Source organism: Mobula birostris, chromosome 29 (assembly GCF_030028105.1).
Source record: "Mobula birostris isolate sMobBir1 chromosome 29, sMobBir1.hap1, whole genome shotgun sequence".
NCBI classification, from domain to species: Eukaryota; Metazoa; Chordata; class Chondrichthyes; order Myliobatiformes; family Myliobatidae; genus Mobula; species Mobula birostris.
The window spans coordinates 15,630,778-15,645,468 of NC_092398.1; the positions used below are offsets into that span (position 1 = coordinate 15,630,778).

General features: G+C 45.0%; 4 non-coding genes and 1 pseudogene across 4 annotated transcripts; 3 read left to right on the forward strand and 2 right to left on the reverse strand.

Moving 5' to 3' along the window:
- Positions 1–14,691, forward strand: part of LOC140189847 (histone H2AX-like) — an 836,563-nt pseudogene that overhangs the window by 163,825 nt on the left and 658,047 nt on the right.
- trnat-agu (transfer RNA threonine (anticodon AGU)) lies at positions 4,574–4,647 on the forward strand. The gene has a single exon. It is a non-coding gene; the product is annotated as a tRNA-Thr (tRNA).
- On the reverse strand, positions 5,706–5,787 carry trnal-aag (transfer RNA leucine (anticodon AAG)). The gene has a single exon. It is a non-coding gene; the product is annotated as a tRNA-Leu (tRNA).
- On the forward strand, positions 12,051–12,132 carry trnal-aag (transfer RNA leucine (anticodon AAG)). The gene has a single exon. It is a non-coding gene; the product is annotated as a tRNA-Leu (tRNA).
- Positions 12,716–12,789, reverse strand: trnat-agu (transfer RNA threonine (anticodon AGU)). Its single transcript has one exon. It is a non-coding gene; the product is annotated as a tRNA-Thr (tRNA).

Here is a 14,691-nt window from a genome sequence, read left to right on the forward strand (position 1 = left end):
GATCTGGAGAATTCGTGTCAGGTACTTAATGAGTACATTGCTTCAGAATTTACCACGTGAAAAAATATGAAGACCAGGAGATCAGTGCTGAGTGTATAAACATGTTAAGGCATTTGGAAGTCAAGGAGGAGGAAGCATTGGGCCTCCTCATGAGTATTAAGGTGGATAAGTCTCCAGGACCTGATAGGATTTACCCCAGTATGCCGTACAGTTGCAGCAGAATCACCCTGCTCTTCAATTCAAAACGTCTCGCAATGATGGCCAACATTCCTTTTGCCTTTTTGATAGCCCAGGTGGGCTGAGTGAATGAATCTCTACACAGACACAGAAAAGGTGAACTATCCCTCACCGATCTGAATTTTCTGGTGCATCTTCAGCTTGGACGACTGCATGTTTCGATTCCCGCAGATAGAACAGGTGAACCATCTCACTACGGTGTGAACGTGTTGATATATCTTCAGTCTGGATGAGTGAATAGATCCCTCCCATACGCAGAGCAGGTGAATGGTCTCCCCTCAGTGTGTCCTCACTGATGTTCAAGGCAACGCTGAGTGACTTTATCCCTTCCCACACTGAGAGAAGGAGAATTATATCTCCCTGTATTAAACTCTTTGGCAATTCATCAAGTCAGATGTCAGATGTTGTGAATCCGTCGCCCAGTCAATGCAGTTGAGGAACTAATCTCCAGTGAACAAATGCTGATGTGTTCAAAGCATCCCAGCTCCAGTGGATTACACAAAGTCAAAACAGAAAACCCCATTTCAGACACAAAGCAGGCTTCCAACTGGCACGAGATACCTCTTCATCTCCAGTGATTCACAACAGATATATTGGTGTTAGAAGGGAAATTTCTGGTCTCTCCTTAAATACTTGTACAGCGACAGCAAAACTGACCTGTAGTCTTTGAGATTCATGTGCACAAACTCTTTGCTGTTTCTAACCTGTAAAAAGGTTTACAAAATACATCGATGCATGAAGGACAGTATTTCGGATGAGATCATTGCCATCTCTATGGTGAGCGATGACATCACACTGTTACACTGAGGATTTACGCCAATTGGAAGAACAACTCCTCATCTCTTAACTGGGCACAGATCAGGCATCTGGACTGAGCCTCAAATTCTCTGCTTTCCTGTCTCTATCAGAATAGGGAATTTCTGTCCAACATCAACCTGTGACTTGACTCAGTTTGTCTCCATCAGTATTATTTCAACTTCTGCTCACGTCCCACAATGCCACAAAGAGCACATTACATTGCATGGCTGATCCTGGAGACTTTCTAATTACTCTGACCCCCACCGCCGCCCTCCCCAGGTGATTGACGGTGGTGAACTAATGGCAATGCTAATGAATACGAAGGGAAGGACAGTAGGGGTTCTCATTGGAGAGTGGCACTTTAGTGATGTGAAAGCTACAGGTCACTTGTTACCCAATACCTAGTGAGTATGGTACAAAATATGTTGTAATGGGTAGAGAGGTCCAGAAGGTAAAACAAATGCGATTTTCTCAAGAAGTAAAGCCGATGGAAGGATTTTGTTCTTTTTTAATTTTCCCATGCAGTACTTATTCACATTTTCATTGACTCAAAGGACGACTCTTCATTCGAGATTAACTCGGAACTATGTTAATTGTTCCGAGTTCCTAATTTTTGGATTTAGATAGCTGAAAGTCGGCGGTGTTTGGGAGATCCATTTACTCCCATTCCGTCCGCCTGCCCCTCCAAACACGCATGACAGAATGGCAGGGAAAGCGCTGGCTGTGTAACCCATGGCTGCCTGTATACCCCGAAACCCTCAGTGCGAGAAACCCATCTATCTGGTCACGGTCAGAACGATGAGCATGCGCTGTCGCAATGGCGCCAACATCTCTGCTCATCAGCAGAACGCTCTTCGGGGCCCGAGTACAGACGGTGGGGCTGAAAAAGATGCGTCAACGACGGCAGATTTTAAACGCAGAGGCTTCTGGGTTCCAAGGTGCCCGATGTCTGCACCGTCCCGAAATCAATATACTCAATAGAGCCTACAGTCCTGATGGAAAGGCTACAGAACCTAGGCCTCTGTACTACCCTCTGCAAGCGGATCCTCGATTCCAAACCGGCAGATCACAATCGGTGTGGATTGGAAATAACAATCTTGAGTGCGCCACAGGGCTGCGTGCTTAGTCCACTGCTCTACTTCTCTACACCGATGACTTTAGGGCTAAGCAAAGCTCAAATACCACCTATAAATTTGCTGATGATACAACCATTGTTGATAGAGTTTCAGGTGCTGATGAAAGGGTGTACAGGAGCGAGATAGTTGAGTGGTGTCGCAACACCAAGCTCTCACTCAACGTCAGCAAGACCGAAGAACAGACTTCATAAGGGGTAAGACGAAGAAACACAAACCATATTGGCATCGGAAGTGGACAGAATGAGCAATTTCAAATTCCTGGGTGTCATTATCTCCGAAGACCTAACCTGGACGCTACAGCACTGCCTGGAAGGAGAAATATGGGAATATTCTGGCTCATGATAACTGGATAGATGATTCTTGTATTAAACGCCTGTAGAAATGTACCAAAGTGAGGAATCACCTCAATCCCCAACATCAGTGGGAAGAGATAGTTTTGTCACAATATCTACATGCTGCTTATCAATTTCTCATCTCCCAGAAGTTATGACGAGTCCCAAGTAACTAACCTGTTTGGGTTAGTTAGAGCCCCGTTGTGGACAGAACACTGTCCATCAGGAATACCATCCTCTCCTCCAGGCATAATGTTGACCCTTCCTGTTGCGTCCAGAACGAAGCTAGCATTATCAAAGTCCCCCTACCAGCCTAGACATCTTCTCTCTTCCCTGGGCAGCAGATACAAAAGCTTGTAAGCACGAACAACTCGGCTCAGTGGCAGCTTTTGCCATGTTAAACTAATTCTTATACTTTCAAGATGAATTCTTGGCCTCAATACCTACCTCTCTATAATTGTAACAGTCACACTAGATCTTGCATTCTGTTTTTTTTTGTTTTCTCTTGTATTACTTTAAAATACTTTTTTCTTAGAATAATTGACAATTTACTTGCCGCACTCAAGGATTAATCACACTAATAGAATGCAGCCTCAGGAAATGTTTTTATATTTCTCCCCGGGCAACTAAATCCACCAAACTGGACTATGTTCTTCTGCTACTGACAACCAAAGGAGCTAGGATTTGAAAGAATTCTCTTAATCTCCACAGATACTGCCTGATCTATCAAGTATTCCCTGCGGTGTTTATTTTCCCTTGCACGTTACTCACACAGACTCCAAACTTAGATAACTGCCTCGGTCTAATTCTCCACGGGACTGAGAGAATCGTAAACCGACACGAGCTTATCAGTTATATAAATGAAACAGAACATTATAGATGGAAATTTCATGTGGAAGTTGTACAGTTCTGGGACTCATATCATTGGATGGCAGGTCCTAGCGGATACAATGTGAGTGGAGCCCAGAATCAGACGGTTTAAGTCTCCGTACAGGCATCAGGACCTAAGCCAGTTATTGCTATGCATGTGTGCACGGTAGCTTTGACAAATTCAAAAATTTTGCTCTGACACTTAGTAATATCACCGAAAAAAGTGATTCCATATATCTGACCCGAGATGTCTTGCCGTTCAATTTTTCACTTGTTGAGTCATGAACGCGTTTCCCACTGGGAAAGGCCGAGCAATGTATCCACTTGCTGGGAAATGTATTTCCCTCAAGCAGCGTATTGTCACCCTCCCTGCACACATTAACACCAAACCCAGTGTTATCAGGAACTCTGGGCAATTTTATTCCCTCATCCTATTGACAAAAAGACTCAACAACAATCCTCAGAATGGCCGACTTGTCCAACCTCCCTAAACGGTCACATCCGTTTACTGCATTTCTCTCTGTTTAAGGCAAGCGAAAGCTTTATTCAATTTTCCTTACAAACATTTCTGCGCACATTAACCAGGGTCATCCTGCAATACGAAGTTACTCTACCCAATCATTCAGCCTTATCTATTCTGTTGAAAAATACCGAATAGATATGTCAGAGATTTTGTTTTCAATTCCTTTTTAAAAATTTGGTTATTCCGACTATTTCTTACGTCGTTGTCCTCCGATGGTTAAATGCCTCCAGGTCTAACTCTTGAATGGTTCTTCCTCAGCTTCAAAGTTGTGACTCATCCTCACAGCACAGATGTTGCTTTAATCCTCCTTGCTTAAAGAGCCAGGACGATCACATTGCATGAAGCCACCCGCCACGTTGATTGAAGAAGTGCTTAAACTCATCAATTAACACGTGACGAAGTGGTGACAATCCTTCCGCCCTTCTCATGAGGCTTCAGGGCTGGTGAATCGGTCACTGCCTCCCGGCTGCGTGTCTGTGAATTGAAGCAATGTTCCGAACATTGTGAACTGTGGTGAGAATAGGAACCTATATTATGGATTTTGGATGAGTCTCAATACGGTTTACTTTGTTTTATCTTATCGTGACTGTCTGAATCTGAAGCATTTCTCTCGCTAGCAGACGAAGAAGATTTAGTGCAAGTGAGCTATCATTATACCAGCTGCTGGACAAGGCGAGGGTTCCGTGGCTTAACTGGTCAAAGCGCCTGTCTAGTAAACAGGAGATCCTGGGTTCAACTCCCAGCTGAACCTTTAAGTTATGGGGTGATTTGCCATGAGATGAAGGCGGCTTTCAGTAAAGCACTAAACATCACAAATTACCCTCTAACAGAGCATAATGCCTCAAAAAGGAGTGGAACAATAATACAGTGTATAAAATTCATCGAAAATGTTACAGGTCTGATTGTTTATGTGTCTCAGAAACATAATGCCGGTTTCAAATAGATGACACTAGCTTGTTTTGCCCTGATATAGCATTTTTACAGTTGCAGTTTTTACAGATTGTTTTACGGTGACAATCGTTTACAACATGCGGCCGTGATCTGCCTTATGAACTTACTAGGGAGGGAGGGAGGGAGGGAGGGAGGGAGGGAGAGAGAGAGAGAGAGAGAGAGAGAGAGAGAGAGAGAGAGAGAGAGAGAGAGAGAGAGAGAGACAGAGGCAGAGGCAGAGCCTGTGGTATGTCGAGTACAGGGTGAAACGCGAAGTCTTTGAGGTAACTGCAAGTCCATGTCTGTACTGTTGCTTTGCTAACGCTTGAGTGCCCGGTGGCGGGTGCCCATGATCTTTTGCCGGTGGGGGAGGTGGGATTGCTGCTTACTGTCACTTACACGAGAGACGGAGGGGAGATGGGGGCGGGACTTTTGGGGTCCTAACATTTAACCGTCGTTCATTCTTTGAGGCACTCCTCTGTTTTCGTGGATGGTTGCGAAGAAAAAGCATTTCAGGATGTATATTGTATGCATTAAATGTACCTTTGAAACCTTTGAAACTTGTCCTGGTCTTACTGAAAAACTGCATTTCAAACGTCTTTTCAATTGAACTCCGACTAGTTCGCTGCATTTTGTTTTCAAGAAACCGGTCAGACGGCGCTACAGAAATGAGCTAGAATACATATTGATGTTAATTACTTTTTCACCCACTACTTTCGATAAATAGAGGCCACGAATCCCACCCATCCACAGGATGCCCCAGCCAATCTGGAGTGTTCGGCAGACCCACAGTAATACACTTGGCTATGACACCAATCGTAGTCATGATGATTTGCCATTCTTACATTTAGCTCTGCAAAACGTTTCGTGTACTCGCCATGGCAGTGGTGGGATTCGAACCCACGCCTCCTTGGAGACTGGAGCCTTAATCCAGCGCCTTAGACCGCTCGGCCACACTACCTCGCCCTCATCATTACTCAGTAACGTGGCTTTCTTCACCATGGCACCCTTCAAAGAGTTATGTCGTCGGCGGAAGCTTTGAAAAATTCTCCCACACACTGTGCTTGAGGCTTCATTCATTTTCAATTTTTCCCAACCCAAAGCAGACCAAAGGGAACACTAGTACAGAGTTGTCTCTTCAAACAGCCGGAGGCAGCCAGATTTCAGTGAGAGTAATCTCAGCATACACATGTGATATTAGGCTAAATATTCACACTTCCAGCGGATGCAAAGAGTAAAATCACTCCCTATCGACCTATCTTGTCACATTCAGTAGAGGTCCCAGAACAGATCCTTGTGGGACACTATTAGTCACAATCCTCTAATCTGAATGTACTCCCTCTACCACCACCCTCTGCCTTCTGCAGGTAAGCCAATTCTGAATCCACCTGTCCAAACTTCCCTGTATCCCATGCATTGTAACTCTCTGAATAAGCCTACCGTGTGGAACCTTGTCAAATGCCTTACGAAAATCCGTATAGATCACATCCACTGCACTATCCTCATCTATATGCCTGGTCACCTCCTCAAAGAACTTTATCAGGCTTGTTAGACACGATCTGCCCTTCACAAAGCCATGCTGACTGTCCCTGATCACACCATGATTCTATAAATGCCTATAGATCCTATCTCTAAGCATCCTTTCCAACAGCTTTCCCACCACAGACGTAAGGATCACTGGTCTATAATTACCCGGACTATCCCTACTACCTTTTTTGAACAAGGGAACAACATTCACCTCCCTCCAATCCTTCGGAAACATTCCTGTGGACAACGAGGACAGAAAGATCCTAGCCAGAGGCGCAGCAATCTCTTCTCTCGCCTCGTGGAACAGCCTGGGGAATATTCCATCAGGCCCCGGTAACTTATCTGTCCTAATGTATTTTAACAACTCCAACACCTCCTCCCCCTTAATATCAGCATGCTCCAGAACATCAACCTCACTCATATTGTCCTCACCATCATCCAGTTCCCTCTCATTGGTGAATACCGAAGAGAATTATTCATTGAGGACCTCGCTCACTTCCACAGCCTCCAGGCACATCTTCCCACCTTTATCTCTAATCGGTCCTACCTTCACTCCTGTCATCCTTTTTTTCTTCACATAATTGAAGAATGCCTTGGGGTTTTCCTTTACCCTACTCGCCAAAGGCTTCTCACGCCCCCTTCTTGCTCTTCTCAGCCCCTTTTTAAGCTCCTTTCTTGCCTCCCTATATTCCTCAATAGACCCAGCTGATCCTTGCTTCCTAAACCTCATGAATGCTGCTTTCTTCCTCCTGACTAGATTTTCCACCTCACTTGTCACCCATGGTTCCTTCACCCTACCATTCTTTATCTTCCTCACCAGGACATATTTATCCCTTACATCACGCAAAAGAACTCTAAACATCGACCACTTGTCCATAGTACATTTCCCTGCAAAAACATCATCCCAATTCACACCCGCATGTTTTAGCCTTATAGCCTCATAATTTGCCTTTCCCCAATTAAAAAAAATTCCTGTCCTCTTTGATTCTATGCTTTTCCATGATAATTATAAAGACCAGGGAGCGGTGGGCACTGTCCCGCAGATGCTCACCCACTGGGAGATCTGTGACGTGACCCGGTTCATTACCTAGTACTAGATCTAGTATGGCATTCCCCTTGGCCGGCCTGTCCACATACTGTGAGAGGAATCCATCCTGGGCACACTTAACAAATTCTGCCCCATCTAAACCCTTGGAACTACTCAGGTGCCAATCAATATTAAGGAAGTTAAAGTCACCCATGATAAGAACACTGTTATATTTGCACCTTTCCAAAATCTGCCTCCCAATCTGCTCCTCTCTATCTCTGCTGCTACCAGGGGGCCTATAGAATACCCCCAGTAGAGTAACTGCTCTCTTCCTGTTCCTGACTTCCACCCATATTCACTCAAAAGAGGATCCTGCTACATTACCCACCCTTTCTGTAGCTGTAATAGTATCCCTAACCAGTAATGCCACCCCTCCTCCCCTTTTTTCGCCCTCTCTATCCCTTTTAAAGCACCGAAATTCAGGAATATTGAGAATCCATTCCTGCCCTGGTGCCAGCTAAGTCTCTGTAATAGCCACTACATCATAATTCCATGTATTTATCCAAGCTCTCAGTTCATCACCTTTGTTCCTGATGCTTCTTGCATTGAGGTACACACTATTCAGCCCTTCTACCTTACTGTCTTTACTCCGTTTATTCTGCTTCTCTTTCCTCAAAGACTCCCTGTATGTTAGATCTGGCTTTACTCCATGCCCTTCTTTCACTGCTCTATCGCTCTGCGTCCCATCCCGCTCACAAATTAGTTTAAACCCTCCCGAACCATGCTAGCAAACCTAGCTGCAAGGATATTGCTCCCCCTCGAGTTTAGGTGCAACATATCCAATCTGTACAGGTCCCACCTTCCACAGAAGAGATCCCAATGATATAAAAATCTAAAACCCTGCTCCCTGCACCAACTCCTCAGCCACGCATTCAACTGCCATCTCCTCCAATTCTTACCATCTCTGTCACGTAGCACTGGCAGCAATCCTGAGAACGTCACCCTTGAGGTCCTGTTCTTCAGCCTTCTGCCTAATTCCCAAAACTCACACTTCAGAACCTCATCCCTCTTCCTGCCTATGTCGTTGGTCCCAACATGTATCATGACTTCTGGTTGCTTTCCCTCTCGTACCAGGATGCCGTGCACCCGGTCAGAGACATCCCGGACTCTGGCACCCGGGAGGCAACAAACCATGCGGATGTCCTTCTCACGTCCACAAAATCTACTGTCTGCTCCCCTGAAGAAGGCAATCAGTGAGAGCCATGGTAGATTCATTCCCATCCTAATATCAATGCCTAAATACGGTCCAGTACATCGATGACAGCAGTGCTGTAAAGCTTCATCCACACCGCTTGTTCCTAACTTCACGGTCCTCATCACTGCTGCTGCCATCCTCAGTCTGTGATATTCTGCTGGGAGTAGAAGTACAGCTTGGTGTTCGGATGTGCCAAAGTGCAGGTGCGGCATAACACGGTAAGCATTTTTTATGATGGTGTAACAGTGATCGAGTGCTCAGCACGTGCCATGCTGGTGATTGTTGGTCGGAGACTTTCTCAAATGACCTGGCTGAAAACCCTCGGGATGATTAAGAAGGTGTCACAGTGCGCTATCTAGTGATTGTTGATCGTGGTGCTCTGCTCCGCCAGTGCTTGCCTGACGACTGTCAGGGCTGGAATGTACATCAGTACTAGGATGTTGGCAAAGAACTTCCTTGGTAGGTAGAATGAATGACACCTGATCACTGGCTGTTCTAGGTTTGAGGAACAAGTCTGAAACAGGGCTGTCACATCTGAGCATCATAATGAACGAATCATGAAGTAAACACCGTTAGCTCTGTCATTACCTGATGCTGCCGTCCTGTCCATTCAATGGATGTTGTAACCCTGGGGCTGGAGAGCTGTTTCCAGAGCGTAGGACTGGGCCATGTTGCTGTAAAGCAGAATACACAATGGTCGGTGATGTCCCACTGACACTGCAATCTAGCTCTGTCTGAGGTCTTCAGTTTTATATTCTAGATACGGCACTTTCACCAGGATGGCAGGGAACACTTATTTCTTTCTGCATCTCCTCAGCTACGTATTAATCTGTATTATCTTCCTATTTCTGCCTCGCTAGCAAACTGTATGGGTATCAAACTGGAGATCTCCACCCTGGAGAAGCTGTCCCTTAATTTAGCATCTTACTCCTTGAATTCACTTTGCGGGACCTCGTCACTCTTCTAACCCACGCCATTGATACCAACTGGACCACGACCTCTTGCTGCTCACTTTCCTCCTGAAGAATGTTATGGACTCGATCATGATGTCCCTGACCCTTCAACCTGGGAGGCAGCATGCCATCCGGAAACCTTGTTCTCGTCCACAGAACCTTCTGTCGGCTCTCCGAACAAATAAACCCTCTGTCATTGAAGGGTAAATAATACCCAGACTACAAAGACGTGTTGATAATGGTCAGAGAAGTGTAAACTTTTATTTCGTCTTTTTCTTTTTTTTTCCTTTTATGTTCCTTTTCTTTCCCTTACAAAGCAATGCTAAAAGTTAGTTTGCTAATAGTTGGGGATTTTAATGCTCCTCGTGCTAAGTGGGGTTATAGAGACACAAATGTGAATGGGACGGTGGTGGAAGTCTTTCTGGAAGAAAAGTTTCTGATATCTTTGTATGATACTGTAAGTGTCGGTACTGCACCTTACGTTGGTCTGCAACCGCCAATAACATTACTAAACGGAGAAGAATCACAAGCAACGGCGCGTGCGATCTCAAGCGGCGCAGAAATGTTGCGGCAGGATGCCTGGTTCATGGAGCAATTTGAGAATGTCATTCCAATCAGATGAATTAATTGGGGTTTCATGAGGAAAATGGAAATCCTCGCAACCAGAAACAGTGACACATCGGTTCTTCTACGAATTCTACTGAGGAATTTGCTAGGAATCCCGCGCACTGCAGTCAACGTGCAGGAAGTGGCATTGTGCTTCCAAGATTGTTAGGCTGAAAACCGCTCACAGGATCTTTCCCGGAACGGTGCGGGTGCTGCGGAAGATCAGCGTCGCTCCGCCTTTTATCCGGGGTAATGGGCGCGCGACATTTTCTGATCAGACCGAAATTGCTGCTGCGTGAAAGGAAAGGGAGCGCAGGAAAGATTTTTTTTTGTTTCATAAACCGCAGGTTTCTTTTCAGGAAGTTTACTTTTTGCACTGAAGTCTGTGCCTGTGGGCTGTACGGCGCGATGCTAGCGTGTTGGCCTTCGACTGACGAGTGACCAAATATAAGAAAAAATGTTTTGTTTCCAGAGACTGCATTATCTCCGCCCTCGGTACAATGATAACAACAGTCATTTCAAGTGGCTGATAACGTCGCCTGATGATGGAGAATCTTACAATCCAAGACATGGTTTGAAGTAATCGAGTCATTCACTCTTCACGCCAATCGGATGATCGCATTTTTTCCCTGCGCATCGTGAACCGCGGTATTGGTCAGGAAAAATGCGGACGGAGTCCTCGATCATTGACAAGACGGGAAATAAATTATTAACAAAAAGTGTCATATTGATAAGATCGGTGGAAGTGAGCAGTTGGCTGGACAATCTGTTCAGCCATGACGTAATTGATTGCCAGAGCTTCCTGCTGATATGTACAAATGTTTGCGTTTTTTCTGTTTCAGGAAAGAACCTGGAACTTGACGCCTCACAAACGTACGTGTGTAGCGGTGTGCTACACACAGCGCTAGAATAACCACACGGAGTCGGTGAGTTGGAGTTGCGATGAAAGAGATTTATTCAAACATCGCGGCCTGCTTTAAAGCCTTCACGTTCCCGCCCTCCCTGGGTGGGACTACTGTGGGGAATGCATATTCCCAGACCTTTTCCGCGGCGGGATTTTGCGGCTGCTCGTGAAGATGGCCTGGCGCCCTTTTTGGCGCCGGCCCTCTGTCTGCGCGCGTTGTTGTGAGCCGGTTCGTGTGTGCTAGAAAGTGGGTCACTACACGTGTACAATTTACCTGGTACTTCGTCCCGTCATAAGCACTGTTTAAGGATGGTAATCTTGATTACTTTTCAAATTAAAAATTCTGCTTTGGAGGGCAACGGGCAGTAGAGTGCTGATGGAACAGTTTCCGGCGCAGTGCAATTGCAAGTCAATACTATTTAATCAAACAACTTCAAAAATCTGTTTCAGTCAAATTGGAGGTTTGTGGTGGTGAGTTTTAGAACGGCTTTAAATATCCCAGAAAGATCTGAGTATAGATATTGGAGAACCGTTGTCAATGTGAGTGTTTTAATTTGAAATGTTCGGGTATGGAAGCTGGGATTGTTCATGTGAATGAAAGACTTACAACATTTTGGAGTACATGTGCAAAGGTCGCTGAATGTGACAAGACAGGTCGACAGGGATTGAATTTACTCTTTGCATCGGCTGGAAATGTGAATATTTAACCCTAGTGTTCCATTTGTGTGTTGAGAATACTCGTACTGACATCTGGCTGCAATCCGACAGTTTGAAGAGGCAGCTCTGTACCAGCGTTCTCTCTGGTCTGTTTTGGGTTGGAAAAAAATGGAAAATTCATGAAGCCTCAAGCACAGTGTGTGGGAGAATGTTTCAACGCCTACACCGATGGTATAAACTTTGAAGATTGACGTGGTCAACAAATCCACGTCACTGTATAATGGTTAAAAAACATGGTAGTGTGGCCGAGCGGTCTAAGGCGCTGGATTAAGGCTCCAGTCTCGAAGGAGGCGTGGGTTCGAATCCCACCACTGCCATCGCGAGTGCTTGTATTTGTTCTTTTCCGCCATCATTTTAGTTGCATTGAATTCCTAAATAATTTACAAAACTAAATGTTGCAGTAATGGTATCAAGGACAAGGATATTACTGTGGGACTGCAGAACACTCCAGATTCGGTGGAGTTCGTGGCCTCTGTTTATCAAACACAGCGAGTGTGAAATTATTTATCATATATACCTAAAAGTTTTGAAAGTAACATCCAGCTCATTTCTTTAACGCCAACTTTCCGGTTTTTTGAAACATGCGGCGAAATATTCAGAATTCAATAGGAAGGAGTTTTGAAACGCAGTGTGAAATCGTTTCTCAGTAAGAAAAGGACAATTTCATAAAGCAGATCATGGCGGCACTTTGTAAACCTTACACTTAAAAACGCAATAGCAAGCTAATCGGAAATGTAATCTGTTTGAACCGTCGTTCTGCACCGTTTTCGGGGAATTCTATACACTCCGTTCCATTTTGCGACATTGTGCTGTGTGAAATGTAATTTATAGTGTTATTGTGTTAAGTGTAATTTTCCTCAAAGCCGCCGTCATCACACGGCAATTCACACCATAACTTAAAGGCTCCGCTGGGATTTGAACCCAGGATCTCCTGTTTACTAGACAGGCGCTTTGACCAGTTAAGCCACGGAACCCTCGCGTTGTCCAGCAGCTGAAATAATGACAGTTCACTTGCATTACCTCTCCTTCATCTGCTAGCGAGAGAAATGCTTCAGATTCAGACTGTCAAGATGGAATAAAGCAAAGTAGACCGTATTGAGATACTCACCCCAAAATATTCTGCATGCATAATAAAGGTTCCTACTGTCACCACAGCTCACCTTTTTTCCGAACATTGCTCCAATTTACAGATAATCAGCCGGGAGGCAGCGGCAGATCCACCAGCCCCGAGACCTCACACGTGCGGAAGGACTGTCTCCACTTAAACAGAAAGAACCGCAGTAAATGTGTGCTGACGGTTTGCAGAGTTTGGAGAAATCCACTATACTGAGGATTGTTGTTAAGTTTTTTTGTCAATAGGAGGCTGAAGGAATAAAATTGCCCAGGTTTCCTGGTAACAGGTGTTAATGTGTGCTGGGAGGGTGGCAATGCGCAGGGTAAAGGGAAATGCGTTGGACGGTAAATGGTTTTTAAAGAGCACCATGTGGGAAACTCGTAGCATTATTCAATAGGTGAGAAATTGAACGGCAAGACATCTCGGCTCAGATATATGGGATCACTTCTTTCGGTGATATTACTGAGCCTCAGAGAAAACGATTCTGAATTTGTCAAAGGTACCGTACGCACATGCATGGCAATAACCGGGTTAGGTCCCAATGCTTTTACGGAGACTTAAACCGCCTGATTCTGGTATCCACTCACATTGTATGCGCTAGGACCATGTTAAAGGCCTTGCTAATGTCCATGAAGACAACATCCGCTACCTTGCTTTCATCACTTTCCTGGTAATTACGTCAAAAAACTGTATACGATTGGTTAGACATGACCTGTCAAAGACGAAACTATGTTGAATAGCGTTAATCAGACCCTGTATATCCAGATACTTATATTTCCAGCACCAAAACATTTACCATCACTGACATCAAGCTCACCGGGCTATAACTTTTCCGCTCATTTTTAAAGCCTTTCTCAAGCAATGGAACAACATTAGCTGTCATTCAATGCCCCGGCAATTCACCTGTGGCTGAGAACGATTGAAGTATCTCTGCTAGGGCTCCTTCAATTTCTGCACCAGCTTCCCAAATGGTCTAAGGAGATATCTTGTCTGGCCGTGGGGATTTATCCACACTAATTTTCTTCAAGACAGCAAGTCCCTCCTCCTCTGCAATCTGTCTCCGGTGCAAACCACACTGCTGTTTTCCTCACATCTCTAGACTCCTTGTCTAACTGCTGAGGAAAGAAAGGAGGAAGAAGACCTATAAAGTCTCCACCCACCTGTGACACCTCTATGCATAGAAGCCCACGCTGATCTTCAAGAGGACCAATTCTATATCTAGCTATCCTTTTGTTCTTAATATAGCTGTAGAAGCCATTGGGACTCTGAAAGTTTCAAAGATAAAAGTACATTTATCATGAAAATATGTACACAGAATACAACTCAGAGATGTATCTTGCCGCAGGCAGCCACGCAAAAATAAACAGAAACACCGCGGAACTTGTTCAAAACAAAAATATATCGAACACCGAATGCGCGAAGTAAGATAACAAATCGCGCAAATGGCACATAGCACACAGAATCTTAATCATCAAACCAAGGAGTCCTTGAAGCGGTCTAGGAAGGTTCAGTTTAATTCAGTTCAGTTCTGTTTGGTGTTGTGTATTTTTTTGATCGCAGGCTGCAGAGCCACTGAGCGTCAAAGCGCTCTGATCAAAGTTGCAAACAATAGCAATAAAAAGGAGAAACCATTAGCACATGTAACATCAACCAGGGAGGAGACGGCACAGATCAAACTTTGTCCAAGACTCAAGACTCTTGAATCTTCCCCTCCCCCCACCGCCCCGGCAGGCGCGACCGAGAGGGTGAAGACCGGTTAAAT